Genomic DNA, 9,348 nt, shown 5'->3' with positions numbered 1-9,348 from the left:
AGTCTCCTCTCTCACACTGGTTTAATATCATTATTCTTTGATTTTTCTTCTATCAGTCTTTCATATGTTTTCTATTCTTTTAACGAGGATATGCATATTCAATTTAACAATCCACACTTAATCAGTATCTCTCAATTCCTCTCAACAAAACTAAGATTTTGTTTCCACATACTTGCATTCCCTCTCTTGCAGATATTTGCTGTTTGGTATTTTAATTTCACCTTGACCTTACTCATTCTTAAGTGTACTTAATTTTGCCCATCATTATTATTCCTGCATATTTATGCATTCTTAATTCAATTTCAAGCCTCAAAGGAGTAATTATTATTATTCATTTTGAAACAGCAGAACCCTGATAGGTTGCTTCTTTCTCCAACACAAACTTCAGTAGTTCTTTCAAGAGCAGTCATGTTTTTTTCCCTGAAAATGTGTTCATTGCACCTTCAATTTTGAATGACCATTTAGCTGAATGCACAGTTCTAAGCTGAGAATTATTTTTGTATGGTATTTTCAAGATATTATCTCAGTCTTCTATTTTTCCTGTTAAAGAGCCAATTTAATTTTCCTATATTTGGCTACAATTTTTAAGAAATTTGTCTTTGTGGTTCTGTATTTTCAGTATGCTACCCTGGGTGTGGTTTTACTCTTAGTCACAGTGCTTAAGACTATTGGGCTTTATGAATCTAGAAAATCCTCAGATACTTATCTTTGAATATTTTCTCTCTTCATTTTCTCTGCTCTATGTCTCTGTAATTCCTTATTATTATATGTAATACATTATTGTATAATGTATTATATAATATAATTATATAATACATAATTCATTTTCTCTGTTTTTGCCTCTGTAATTCCTTATTATTATCTCTTATATCTTATATTATATATTATATTATATATTAAATATATTATATCATATTATATCAACAAATAATATAATAATTCTGTTTCTTCACCTGTCTTTTTCATCATCCATATACTGTGTGAACTCTTGGTAAATAACACTTTCTATTTTCTAATTCACTAATTTCTACTCTGCTGTGTCTACTCTACTGTTTAACTTACATTGCCATGGGTTTTAATTTCAATAGTGTTATTTTTATTTCTATAACATCTATTTTGTTATTTTGTAAAACCACATCTGTTTTCATAATGACCTATTATTTTTTCACACTTAGTTTAGTTTGTTTTTTTAATTTTGTATTTAGTATCAGAAACTAATACTAAAATTCAGAAGATTTTTCCTATGTAATCCTAGGGTTTGTAGTGTCTGTTAATCTCAGCAGTCTAATATCATATATTATTTTAACTGGGGAGCATACCTGTCAAACAAGATATTAATCTACTGAAATCCTACAGGGCCTGGGTTCAGGGCATATAGCTATAAAAATGTTTTCTTCTGTATCTGTGGGGCATATCATTGGCAATAATAAATTTGAACTCATAAAATAACAAATGCAAATTCATAAAGTTGTATGGTTATGTTCCAGTTTGTGGTTTACTCAACTACCCAAGAAATCTAAACTTTAGCTTGAAATTAATGTGAGAAAAGCTGCTGGTTAAGAACTCTCAAGGAGTTTTTTTGTTCTCTTTTCCCCCACTCAGAACCCATATAAACAGCCAAAATACTATTTTAATACGTTGGGCCTAGGGAGGAAAATTTTGCTTTTCTCATTTTTACTGATGGTGTAGTAAATGGATGATCATAATTTTATGCGATGTCTCAATCCCCATTCTCTCATTGTGAGCCCAGCATGTCATATCCTATTCCTAAAATAAATTGGCATTAAAAAGAAAAAAAAAGAAGCCATTAAATAAAATTTGCAGTCTTCCTAGGATGATGAGGGTGCCAGTTTAACTGCTTGGACATGTTCAGTCAGGTTTTAATTCTCTTCTCAGTAATAACTGTTAAAGACACTTTTTATTTTCTAAAATGCTGATGAAAGCTTCTAAACACATGCATTTTATAATCTGCGCCATACTTCTCGTTAGGTAGAATGTTTTCAGTTTTCTTGGTATGAACAGTTGCCAGTCAGACTATTTGTAATGTAAACTCTACCTTGCAGATGTGGAAAGTTAAGCCAAGTATTTAGCTCATTCCTAACTAAAGGAAAATATCATCTTCTGGATTTGAAGGAGCGCAGACATATCAGTTTCCTGTGACAATGACTGGCTTTTCTTTTCATCCTTCCACATAGCCCAGACAACAGTTTTATAAAATTATATTTAACTAAAAGAATGATACAGTCTTCAAATATCTTGCATGATTTTAGTTATAGTAAGAAGTAACGAGATCAATTATCATGGAGTTTTATTTTTATTTTCTCAAAATATAAATGTAACAGCTCATTTAGCAATGTGCTTTAAAATACAATAATAAATCATTAAATTTAAACAACAGTTGCCAGGATAAATGAAAATACACATTTTTTATGTTATTTTCCCTCAAATGTTTGCAAAATATTCACAATCTTGCCAATTATTTATAAGATGTAAATGCATGTGGTTTTTCTAATTGATTTACTTGGACTGCAATGGGGAAAATGTGCTGACAAGTTCATTGCCATTTATTATATTAATGAGCAAGAATTTAAATGATTAGTGATGGCAAGCCATAGGAGAAACAATTCATATTCTGCAAGGTCCAAACTAAATAAAATCTCTACTCTGAATAAGAAGGAAATATTGGTCACAAAGGTATTTTCTCATTTAAAGCCATTTCTAATGTTTTTTCTTGTTAAAGGAAAAAAAATTATGTTAACACTTTGAAAAATATAGCTTTCCTCAATTGTACTTCAGTGCCCTTAAATTTTCTAAAATAATATTTTTTACTCAGGAATATGAAGTTTCTGACAACTCATATCATCAAGATATCAATCATTGTCACAGTCCAAACCAATGACAAACAAAGTTTTAAAAAACTAAGCCTTACAATGTTGGTTTAGATTTCTTTTGAAATCTAATAAATCTGAAGACAGTTACACAGGTTATTTGAAGTAGTTATTATCAAAAGAGGATTTGTTTCCACATGCCATCCCATGTTATCTTCATTATAGCAAGGCAGAACTGTTTCTTATTGTTTTGGTTTGCTAACATTGCCAAAATGCAAAATACCAGATATGGATTTGTTTTTGTAAAAGGTATTTATTAAGTTACAAGTTTATGGCTCTAAGGCCATAAAAATGTCCAAAGTAAGGTATCCAGAGTCAGATACCTTGACTCTGAAGAAAAGGTCATATGTGTCTGGGTTTCCTTTGTCATGTGGGAAAACATGTGGCCAGTGTCTGCTGATCCTTTCTTAGCTTCTCTGGGGCGACTCTGGATTTCTTTTTTTAGCTTCCCTTAGCTCTCTCCAGATTCTGGCTTCTCAGTATTGTGGATCTTTGCTTAGCATCACATGGGAAGGCACTTGGTGACATCTGCTGGGCTCCACAACTCCTGCATCTCTAAATGTCTTCATCTATGATGCCTCTGAACTCTTTTCTCCTTAAGCATTCTTAAAGACTCCAGTAAACTAAGACGACCACCTTGAATGGGTGGAGTCACATCTCCATCTAATTAAAAGGTTACTCACAACTGGGTTTGTCACATCACTATGGAAATAACCTAATAAAAAAGATCATCCAATCAAAAGATCATACTCTTGGGCGGGCCGCGGTGGCTCAGCGGGCAAAGTGCTTGCCTGCTATGCCGGAGGACCTCGGTTCGATTCCCGGCCCCAGCCCATGTAAAAAACAAACAAACAAACAAAATACAATAAAACAAGAAAATGTTTAAAGATGTTTCCTTTCCTTCCTTCTATCCTTCCTTCCTTCTCTCTGTCTTTCCTTCCCTTCCTCCCTCTCTCTTTAAAAAAAAAAAAAAAAAAAAAAAAAAAAGATCATACTCATGACTGAGTGCATCACAACTCCATGGAAACAATCTAATCAAAGTTTCCACTCTAACAACAAGTCCATCCCTACCAGAAGATTGGATGAAGAAAAAGAACATGGCTTCTCTAGGGGTGCATAACCATTTCAAACCAGCACATTCTACTATTTGCACCCCAAAAGACACATTCTTTCCATATACAAAATACACCCTTTCCATCACAATATCACAAAAGCCTCAAACCATATCAGTCATAATATACAAAAATCATACAAAGTCAGAAACAATACAAAACTCATCAAAGTCCATTACAAGCATGGTCTGTTCTAAGGCAAAAAAAAAATGTCCTCTGGCTTTGGGCCTGTGAAACTCAGAACATGATATCTACTCCCAATATATAAAGAAAGGACAGTCATAGGACACATGACCATTGCCATAGGGAAAAATCCAAAGGAAAACAGGGGTCCCCAGATCCAAACAATTGATAAACACTACGTGGCAAACTCCATCAGATTTTAAAGTCTGGGAGTCATTTATTATCTGGGCTTGAGAAAGCAGCAATCCCACCCTTTCCAAGAGCTTATGCAGTGGCCCTGTTCTCTGCAAACATTAGGTTGAGGGTTGCAATATTGGACAACTTTGGGGAAACTACTTTTTTTCAACTCCATCCTCTCCAAGCATCAGGGCAGCACCTGAACTCTCTTCCATCTCTGCAGAGCATACTCAGCCCCTCCATAACAATGGGGTGGTAGCCAAGGTCCCCCCATTCCCTGGTTTATGTGCTCCAACTTCCCTGAGGCCTGGGGCACCAAAACTCTTCCTGAACATTAAGGCAGAAAGTCTGCCCTCTGCTTCCAGGCCAGACTCACCCTTTCTACATACATGGATGGATTCATTCTCCCAGCCTAAGATTCTTGGCTTCAGACTTAGCTCCCATAGTTCTGTGTTTGAAATAATATTTCCTTCAATATGTCCTTTTTTTGCCCCTTTTAATTCGAACTGACAGTGGTTCTGTTTATACAGACCACAAACGCACAAAAGATGTTGGTTTCCCATGTAGCACACAGGGCTCTAAGCCATCAGACAACAAGCCTTCCCACAGATCCTTTCTTGATAACTCTGTTCAAGTCCTGGCCTTTTCTATCAAGCAAGTCACAATTCCTCCAGAACCTTCCCTTTATCCAATTAAAAAGCTGTTGCAGTGTTTTTGGTATTTGCAAACTGCAACACCCAACTCTCAGTACCAAAATATGTTTTAGTTTGCTAATGCTGCTGGAATGCAAAATACCAAAAATGGATTGGTTTTTATAAAGGGGATTTGCTAAGTTACAAATTTATAGTTCTAAGGCCATAAAAATGACCAAACTAAGCATCCAGAGAAAGATACCTTGATTCTGAAGAAAGGGCCAGGTGGTGTCCAGGTTTCCTCTGTCACAAGGGAAATTGCATGGCCAGTGTCTGCTGTTCCTTGCTTAGCTTCTCTGAGTCAACTCTGGATTTCTTTTTTTAGCTTCCCTTAGCTCTCTCCAGGTTCTGGCTTTTCAGAACCATGGATCCTTGCTTAGCATCACTTGGGAAGGTACATAACAATATCTGTTTGGCTCTGCATCTCCTACATGTCCAAATGTCTGCCTCTGTGTTGGTTCTGAACCCTTTCTTTCTCTGTGAGCATTCTTAAAGACTCCAGTAAACTAACTGAGACCTATGTGAATGGGCAGAGTCCCATCTCCATCTAATACAAAGGTCACATCCACAATTTGGTGTGTCATACATATCTCCATGGGAACAATCCAATCAAAGTTTACACCCTAAACAATTGGTCTGCCCACAAGATAAGGTTAAGAAAAAGCATATAACTTTTCTGGGGTAACAGTTTCAAACTAGCACATTTATCATTTATAAAAACACTTTCTTCTATGTGATTTCATTTGCTATGTATAATGGTCTGTTGTGGGTAGGAAATTTATTATATTGACCCTGCTTTCTGATCCTACTTCAGATATCTTTTTGATAAAGTCTTCTCAAATATTCCCAAATTCATAAATCCCTTTTCCTGTGCTCCAATAATATATTAAAAATATCAGTTTTACCATTTGAAGCATATACATCTAGGTAAAAGGTACCAAAACATTTATTTAAAAACAAGTAAACACAGCTGTTGTTGCCCTGTCCAGATCCTCCAGCTGCTGTCAGGGCAAATGCCCTTGGCTGAATGGAAACAGCCTTGCTCCAAGATTAGACTCTCATGTTCTCAAGGGCCAATTACTGACTGATACGGCAGGGCAAACCCTTAATGAGTTTTCTTCATGGGATATAATAATAGTGCTTCTTGCAGTGGCATCTAAACATGAAATATCCCAATATGTTTCTATTTATTTATGTATTAGCTTCATAAATTACCTGTTGACTTTAAGTTACCATAAGGAATTTAATTTTCTTATAAAACTTTCATCTCCTTCTTAGCATCTTGATATATTCCACTTACACTTAAGTAAATATACAGAATTTCCCTTAATAAATAATGAGTAACCTTCAATAATTGAATTAGTATGACTAGTACTCTGCTGAACCAAGAGAATAATACAATTTCCTTTCTTTTTAACTGTTAATTTTCCTGGATTTAATGTCACCTAATGTTTTCATTTGTTTATTTTTCCATGTAACTACATTAAAGTTTTCCATACACCCCAACAGCCTCTCAAATTTTTTTTTTACACCATAAGACCTCCAGATTTTTAATTGGTGTTTCCTTTTTTCTTTTAACCTGGAGATGCTGCTCACAAAGCCCATTACCCTCCTTCTTGCATCTGGTTTAATTACTCTCTGGTTCTATTCTATAACTGCTTTTCTATGACACCTCTCCACTATCATTTTAGGAATTTCTTTAAATTCTCTCCTTTGTTGAGTCACCTCTCTACTGAGTCTCAGGTCTTCCTTTATTTTGCTTTATTCCTTTATATATTTATTTATTTTGGTAGCAGATGTTATCCAGTAACTTTCTAAGAAAGGGAACATGGAAGGCAATATGACAAGACTACATTCATCTGAAAATGTCTTTGCTTTTGGGCTGGTTTGAAAGTATTGTGTACCCCAGAAAACCCATGTTTAATCCTGATTCAATCTTGTGGGAGCAGCCACTTCTTCTAATCCTAATTCAATATTGTATGACTGAAACTTTCGAATAGTCTATCTCCATGGAAATGTGACTCACCCAATTGTGAGTGTGACCTTTGATTAGGTGGAGATTTGACTCCACCAATTCCAGGTATTTCTTGATTAGTTTATTGGAATTCTTTAAAAGAGGAAACATTTTGGAGAGATCCAGAAATGACAGAGCCAACAGAAACTTCAGAGCAGAGTTGACAAAATGGTCTACACCTGCAAAACAGAGATATGAATGTTTGGAGATGATTGGAGCCCAGCAGATGTTGCCATGAGATGTTAAACAACCCAGAACCTGGAGAGAGCCAAGGGAAGCCAGGAGATGAAAGCCAGCCCCAGAGAAGCAAAGAGAGGAACCCGTACAGGAACAGCGGTTGAAAGCAATGGAGTCCAGGAGCAAGGGACCAGCAGATGCCAGCATATAATTTTGCAACTGACAGAGGTTCATGTACCCGTGGCCCTACCTTGAGTTAAGGTATCTTTCGCCTGCCTCCTGCATTGGACATTTTTATAGGCTTAGAACTGTAAACTTGTAACTTATTAAATTCCTCTTTTTAAAGGCCCTTCCAGTTATGGCATATCATGTTCTGGCAGCTTGCAAATTACTACAACTCTTTTTGGCTCTTGGTTTATAGTTCTATACTATTCTACTATAGTTTATAGTAAAGAATTAAAGATTAGGACCCATTTTCCCTCTGAAATTTGAAACTATTTCTACATTTTCTGCTAACTTTCAATATTATTGATAATGTCAAATAACACTCTGACTCAAATCACGTATATATTACCTTTTGTTTTTCTCTCTCAAATCTCTAAAAATACTATTTTTTCCTCTGGTATTCTGAAATGTATTTATAGGTACTTTGATGTAGTCACAGATTATGCTTTTTAAATTTAGATCCCGGGCGGGCCGCGGTGGCTCAGCGGGCAAGAGTGCTTGCCTGCCGTGCCGGAGGACCCCGGTTCGATTCCCGGCCCCAGCCCATGTAAAAAAAACAAACAAACAAACAAAATATAATAAAAACAAGAAAATGTTTAAAAATGTTTCCCTTTCTTCCTCCCTTCCTTCCTTCTCTGTCTTTCCTTCCTTTCCTCCCTCTCTCTAAAAAAAAAAAAAAAAAAAAAAAAAAAAATTTAGATCCCTTTATCTTTCAGTTCTAAGGAATTTTCTTATATTATGTTGATGATATTAAAACCCTCTCTTTACTTTTTTAACTTTTTCTGAGACTCCTGTAGTTGGCTTAAAATGTTTATTTCTCACATTGTGTAGCCCTTCTTTTCCTTTCTTTTTTCTCTAATTTCTAGGATATTTCCTCAATTCAATACTCTAACATTTTTATTGATATATTGGCTGTTTCAATTTTCAATTTCAAGAGAACTTTCTTAAAGATCTTGGTTTAGGATTTTTTCCTTTCTAATAGATAATTTCATATATTAAATCGCTTCTATTGTGCTTGCTTTGGCAGTGCATATACTAAAATTGAAATGTTAAAGAGAAGATTGGCATGGCCCCTGCACAAGAATGACACGCAAATTCGTGAAGCGTCCCATATTAAAAAACAATAATAATAATAAATCTCTCCCATTTCTAGGAAGATGTCATTTATAAGTTTGAGAGGTTTTTTTTTTTCTTGTCCTCTCATTTTTTAAAAAAATTTTCTGTGATTTTCTCAAATGTCTTTTATCTTTGTCTCTCCAATAGTGTTTACTAGTGGGATTTAAAAATGATAAGTTTTATCTCTGTATATTTGGTTTTGTTTTGTTGACTAGTGAGTGGACCTTTTTTGGGGGACTTAGAATTATACACATATTTTTTCTATAGGCACGATTTTTCTAGAGAAGAAGCTTTTAATCTGCTGCCGGGGCATTTAAACTTGGCTGCCAGCATTCTAGAAACTAGAAGCGGAAGGAAAGTTGCTATTTATATTTTAGTATATGGATTTTCATTTAATTCCTGTTTTCAAGCCATGGTCTCATTCTGTCCTCCACTTTGCCTAGTGTCCTGGGGTCCTGAGCATTTCTTAAAGAATAAATCTTTTACTTGAGGTATAGAAGGAGTGGTAGTAATTGAATTTCTGTTTTCTGTAGGAGTGGGGACCAGGAGAATTAAATGATCCTAAAACAAGCTTTCAACAGCTCTCCTGATTTCACAGTGTGCCTCATTCTCACCTCAATTCCTTATAGATTACAAGACTCTGAGAATAAGTTGTTTTGTTTCCTGCAACATATATCTCTGTAGACACACGTGTTTAGGTTTCATCCACTCTAAGACAGTTTCCTGTATTCACTCAGTATGTATTAACCATCTCAGCCAGGCAC

General features: G+C 35.2%; 1 non-coding gene across 1 annotated transcript; it reads left to right on the top strand.

The window, feature by feature from the left end:
* Nucleotides 1-8,481: 8,481 nt before the first annotated feature.
* On the top strand, nt 8,482-8,586 carry LOC143662806 (U6 spliceosomal RNA). Its single transcript, XR_013165581.1, has one exon. It is a non-coding gene; the product is annotated as a U6 spliceosomal RNA (small nuclear RNA).
* The last annotated feature ends 762 nt before the right edge of the window (nt 8,587-9,348 follow it).

The sequence above is a fragment of the Tamandua tetradactyla genome, chromosome 18 (assembly GCF_023851605.1).
Source record: "Tamandua tetradactyla isolate mTamTet1 chromosome 18, mTamTet1.pri, whole genome shotgun sequence".
Classification (NCBI taxonomy): Eukaryota; Metazoa; Chordata; class Mammalia; order Pilosa; family Myrmecophagidae; genus Tamandua; species Tamandua tetradactyla.
This window is presented reverse-complemented; position numbering and strand designations above follow the sequence as displayed.